This window comes from Aulonocara stuartgranti, assembly GCF_965226115.1.
Source record: "Aulonocara stuartgranti genome assembly, chromosome: 12".
Lineage (NCBI taxonomy): Eukaryota > Metazoa > Chordata > Actinopteri > Cichliformes > Cichlidae > Aulonocara > Aulonocara stuartgranti.
This window is the reverse complement of record NC_138948.1, coordinates 16,659,989-16,666,238: the sequence shown is the minus strand read 5'-3', so window position 1 is coordinate 16,666,238 and position 6,250 is coordinate 16,659,989. Positions and strand designations below refer to the sequence as shown.

Below are 6,250 nucleotides of genomic sequence, written 5' to 3'. Positions count from 1 at the left end.
AAACACAAATATTGTTTTTCTTAGCTGCCGTGAACCTTCCCAGCAAGTGTCGTGACAAATAACCCCAAATCTCTCTCTTCCTCTGCTTTCTCTCCCCTTCTATGTAATAATTTTCAGCGTGGGAATTGATTTAGTAGGACTTGAACGCGCTTTATGTTCTGCTCCTAAAAAAAATCTAATTATGCTGCTCATCTGTTGCAGTTTATTGCTATTTTCATACAGTCAGTCTACAGAAATCGCTCAGTTTGCCTGATCATGTTTCCTTCGCTGGCCAAGGACAAATCCAAAACTCCTTACTTGTACTGTGATGTCTTTATATCTCTTCAAAAACGTAGCTCGGCATTGTGCAAATGCGATTTTGACCCAAAGAAAGCAGAAAAATGCCAGGGGGGTTCCCGATTCGTTGTAATAAAGCTCACAGAATGGTATTTTATTATACCAGCAGTCAAAGCCAGACTGAAGCAGCTGTAAATAAAGACACACTAACAAGTGAGCAGCGCACACAAAGAAAAAAAGCAGATAACAAGTCAAGAGTAGCTGCTAAAGTAATGAATACAAAAATATAAATGATAAAGAGGCTTTTATTGAAAATGTGTGAAGAGATATGCCACCTTCATCAAAAACGAAGACCATATCTTTTGCACATAAAAGTTTCAGCAATGTTTTTAAAATAAAGACGTCACCATTTATTGCTCTTCTAACCAACAAGCACAAGTTATAGCTCCATTCCCAATAAAGGCTATTGCTAAGTTACACTCATGTGCCAGCTACCTGATGAAATACTGCATGGCTGAAGTCACCACGTTGTGACTGGCGAGGGGTGTTTGAAGCTGAGTCATAAAGGAGGCTCGCGGGATCTTCTCTACTCCTCTTATCCCATCTACGCACTGCTCACTTCACATTGGATGGCCCCTCAGAGACACACTGGCCTGTGATTGGCTTGGAGACCTCAACCCCCTGACCCACGTGACCTCTGACCTCTATGGTGGCTGATCCAGTCCATATGAGAGACTCCTGACTGTGACCAACAGTGACCTTTTTTTGCAGGTCTCACACATGCACAGACACACAGGTGCTGTGGAGTGGGTGGTACGGTTACAAAGGCTTGCATGGCAGCTACACATTTGTGTGGGTGCTTAAACGCATTTTGTCTTTTATAAGTGTTGGTTCACATTTGTGTTAACCTTTGCTGCCTGTGACCCACACCCTCACCCCACCCCCGGTCCCTCTAAAATGAACAACCAGGATTTCCTTGAAGTGCAACTCAGCCACACTGTTTGGAATTCACAGGAAAATTTTGTGCTGCACTCTTAGAAAGGATGTGTTAAAAAATGACACAAAAAATGTGTTGTTACACTATTAACACATTTTGTGTAAATTTTAACATAACATGTGTAAGAAAATGTGTAAACATTGAAAAAATGTGTAAAACGCTTAACACACTTGATGTGTTGCACAGTTTAACACATTTTGTGTGTTATTTTCAGAATCTAACAACAGGACCTAAAATTAGCAGCTCAGTAATTTGATGCTAGCCCTGTGTTTAGTGAAATAAATTGTAGATTAACAATGTATTATAACTATATTAACTGAATAAATAAAATGTTTAGTTATTGTTTGTTTTCCTTAATCCTTTCCTCATTACTTTCAACAAATAAAACATTTTATAATGTAATGTGGACCAAGGTGTGTATGGTGTACTAAAATTCTGAAAGAGGATTAATTTTTTATTTCTCAATATGTATGGCATACCAATTAATGGCCATGGCTATACTATAAGCATAAGTATCCACAAAGAACAGGCTTAATTTTGACCGTAACATGTGAATATAATTGAAGCAAAAGTAGAAAATGAAATGAGTAAGAATACACATGCTTAAAATTGAAACAAATTCTGCCCAGCAACATGACATACCGGCGGCGGGAAGGGGGCGCTATCTTTCGCGCCACTGAGACAAAGGAGACAAAGATGGAGGTTACGTCGCCTAGTATGTTGTCAGACCTTACAGTAAGTATCATTTACCAGTTTATCTTAATGTACTGAAAATATGCCGGGTTTCTGGAAGAATGTGAATTTATATAAAATATAGGAGTTATGTAGGAGTTTAGAGTTTAAGTTAATTACTGCTTAACTATACCTAACTAACCTTAATGTAACAGTCTTGCTAACATATCCTACTCTTAATTTTATTATTAGTTCTTGGATTTCGTGCCATACTCCATTAGAGTTAATGTGTTTTGGTAGTATTTTTATGTATTACTTTATTCATGTATTTATCTATTTACTTTATTTATGTATTAGAGTATTCAGAAATTGCTCTTAGAACCAGTGTGGTAGTTGGCTAGCGGCTCCGACAGGCATTATGTTGTCTATGAGCAACGCCAGAGTCAGCACCTAACCGTAGCAGTGTTGAGTAAAATGACAATATTGTCGTTAGCTCTGAATATAGCAAATGTAGTTATCACCGCGACCATTCGTTTACTAGCAGAGAATAGGAATAAAGACTGAGTAACTTTAACATGAAATATACCTCATATTGACAGAGATAATTATTTTTTCAAGCAGTTAAAGCAGTTTTTGCATCTAGTATGATTAACTAAAGTATGTGCACATTCTTTTTTAAGGCTTATTGCTGGAAACATGCTCTGATATAGTTTCTTTTTTATGCAGAACTTCTGAGGAAGTAATAGTCAGTGTTATTTAAAAAACCAAACAACAGCAACTTGACCATGCAAATTATCTTACTTATTTAGCCATGTGTTTCATTTTTTCAGCACACATATGACAACTTAGAATCTGTCAAAGTCCTTGTAACCACTTTTATAGATGAGAAAGAAATTTGTAAAAAAAAAAATTCTTATTGTCAGCAGTGCCACAGACATCAGACATCACTATTAGTCAGGATCAGATTTATTCACCAAATAGCAACTAGAAGATAAAATCAATTTATTTATTATTCAGAATTTCTTTTAGTCATTGCGTTATAATCACGTAGTTAAGAAACCGCCTTCTTCTGCTGCAGCTTTTTGAGTAAACTCGTGCTTTTATGCTCTGTGGAAATTTGCTGTCATGACTTTGAAGATTATTGCAGAGAGGTAAAGTGTCTGGTGTTGCCTTTACACAGTCTACCATTACCACAGAAGAACAAAGTCAACCCCTGAAGTCACTCAGGAAAGCCCCACAGATTCTTAAGGAGTATGAAACCTGTCGGTGCCATCGAGGAGGCTCCTTGTGAAGACTTGCATTGGGGATTTGGTGGAGAGGTGTGGTTAGTAAGTATAGCACTTTACTGTACTTTGTTAAAATTTTGCAATGAATGTTTTCCTTTAAAAATGTTGAAGTGCACAGAAGTAAAAAAGTTTGTTTTCCAGTTACCCTCTTAGTGCAGAGAAGCTAACTGTAGCAAAAAGCATCCTCACCACTTTTCCACCCTTAAGTGGCAGGACAGGGGGAAGGATTTGTAAGTAAATTTAGCATTTTAATAATGTAAATTCCACTACATACTGTAAATTGCACTTGTTCCCACTTACTGTGTATCGTTTAACCTTTATCTAATTATTTATTAGAGCTTTTTTTCTCAGTTAAAATTGCTCAGCTGTTACCCATATACCTCTGTCCTTTCTTCCTCAGGAGCATTATTATGATCCAGTCTCTCATTGTGGATTCCTAGAGACTAAACTGCGCAACCTTAGACGGAATCTCGACCAGGGGCAGAGACGTTATAAGAAGCGAAAAGTGACAGATGACTGTGGTGAAGACAAGAAGCTCAGGCGAGAGGATGGGAATACCAGCAGCACAGATGAGTGGGTCACCCAAGTTATTGCGGCCCTCAGCTGAGAACCTTCCAATTATCATGTCAGGCATGGAGGAAACATACACCAGTCTCAGAGCCTGGAATATTCGGAGAGTACCCACGGTTTTTGGACATGCCAAGTCTGGTAAGTTGCTTGGTTCTCTGGTAATGGTTTATGTACTCCTTCTCCACTCAGTTGTGTTTTGCATACAAAGTATGTAACAGGAGTCGATACATTTGGAGGTATGTTTATGAGCTCCTAGTGAATATTTTGAAAGTTTTATAACTTCAGAGTTTGATCATTACTCCCTGCGCACTGATTACAATGAGCATCACTTTTCACATGGTCCAAAATCTTAGTCGTACCACCAAATGACTATCTAATAGTAGGGACATCAAATGACAATGCAGAAAGTGCTGCTCGTGGAAGTGAAAACCCTACAAAAAAAATCACCTAAATCTGTATGAAACTGCTTTCAGCAGCACTATTTTCAACAAAAAAGCTCTACAGGACAAACCGCAGACAGACAACATAAGAAATTGTCTGCTAGAAAGTTGAACATCAGCTAAAAAGTCCTAATTTTTTCTCAGGGTCTGATGGGACCCAAATCATAGCTAAAATTAAGGAATAATGGACTTGTATTCAAATACCACTCCAAGTAAATTGTTGTTTCACTGTGTAGGTAAGCTTGATGTGGAATGGGTAATAGAAATGTGATACTATAAAGTTTGATTTTAGCCTTTCAGCTACCAAATGGACAGAATGTACTTTTGATTTAATGTATTTAATGCTTCATTTTAAACGTAAACACTTCTTTTATTTCCGTAGGCTGGACTTGGAGTTTGGCAATCTTACAGGAGGAAAGGTGGACCTCTTTTTGCGAAAGGAAGCCAGTAGGGCTGCCACAAACGATTATTTTGATAGTCGACTAGTCACCGATTATTTATGCGATTAGTCGACTAATCAGATCATCATCCACTGGACGTAAAACTACAGCTTATTGCACCAGCAGCATCTGCTCTTATATAACTATCATTAGCTTACAGCTTTAAGCTTTTAAGGTGCTAACTAAAAATAAAGACAAGATGATAGTTTATTCAATTTTAATGAAATTTGCAGATTGTTTCGGTAAAGTTTAATAAACTCCTTGCTATCTAAAATATAACAGGACACCGGAGTATATTCTCCAGCATCTCACACTTCTGATGATCAGCTGTCTGCTTGACGTTTATTCAGCTGTGTAAAAACTATAACTTTAATCTCAGCCAAACCGATTTACTCAGGAACAAATAAAATACTAAAAAAAAAAAAAAAAAAAAAAAAAGCCAAACAACAACATTTTTAATTTATCTAAGTGACTCATATATATTTAACCTGAGTCGCGAAAGACGGCGGTGGGTTTGAAAACAATTTGCCGGGAGTCCGGTGTTCTCACGGCGCTAGTGACCTAGCCCCCGGCTAGCTATCGAGCTAGTGGGTAACAGACGTCTCCGAAAACGTCGGAGCGCTTTTGAAAATATGTGGTGTCCTGATAAACTGAGCAGATATTTGAGGTTTACACAGCTACATTCTCGCCTGAAAATATGTTAAACGTTTATTTTGTGACCCAGAAAGAATAATAAGAGTAATATTAAAACTAACTAGCTACCGCCATTGTTGGAAACTAAGCTGGGCCGCGCTATGAATTCTGGGACACAGCTGCTTCTTCTTCTTCTTCGGGGTTTAACGGCAGCTGGCATCCTTGTACATGCTGTGCTGCCATCTTCTGTTTCAGTCCGTTATTACACTCTTAAATCCTGCTATTATTCCTGCGTCTTTTGCGATCTTACAAAGCCTCAAACGACACGTCGACTATTAAATCAGTCGTCGACGATTTTGATAGTCGACGTAATCGTGACTAGTCGACAAATCGTGGCAGCCCTAGAAGCCAGTATCATTCCGAAGCTCAAATCAGTAGCTGCCCTGGAAACAAGAACCCCCCCGCCATGTGTTAACACACCTACTCCCACCAGTTGGTGCCAGTCGTTGCAGCCTTTTTTGCACTGGTATGTATTCAGTAAAGTTCTCACGGTATTTACCTGAGGAAAGCATTTGTCTACACCTCACTGAATACTATCTTTATCTTCCCCATCTCCAAGCCTGGAACAAGTATTGCATCGCTTTGCAGTGATCCTGAAGCATCATCCACAACACACCAACCCCAGCTGATATGCATCGGTGATCTAAAGAGGGCAACCAGGCAGTACATCATTGTTGCTAAGAATGACAGAGTAACCATTTCTCTGAATGATGGCCTGACGTGTGCTGTGGATAAGCTTTTCAAACTGTACTGGGTATGTAACTTGTCCTATCCAGCACCACTTGGCTCCGTCTTCACCTTCTTTGAGTTTGTCTATGACCTGCCGCTGTCCACCCAAAGGAAAACCAAAGTACTGGAGCTGATTGCACAGATTAA

General features: G+C 38.8%; 1 long non-coding RNA gene across 2 annotated transcripts; it reads left to right on the top strand.

Moving 5' to 3' along the window:
* The first annotated feature begins 1,878 nt into the window (after positions 1 to 1,878).
* On the top strand, positions 1,879 to 4,665 carry LOC309718416. 2 transcript variants are annotated; one of them, XR_014279967.1, is made up of 5 exons: positions 1,879 to 2,008; positions 3,126 to 3,273; positions 3,373 to 3,461; positions 3,632 to 3,939; positions 4,624 to 4,665. It is a non-coding gene; the product is annotated as an uncharacterized lncRNA (long non-coding RNA). The 2 variants fall into 2 exon arrangements; XR_014279968.1 differs by lacking the exon at positions 1,879 to 2,008 and adding an exon at positions 2,169 to 2,241.
* The last annotated feature ends 1,585 nt before the right edge of the window (positions 4,666 to 6,250 follow it).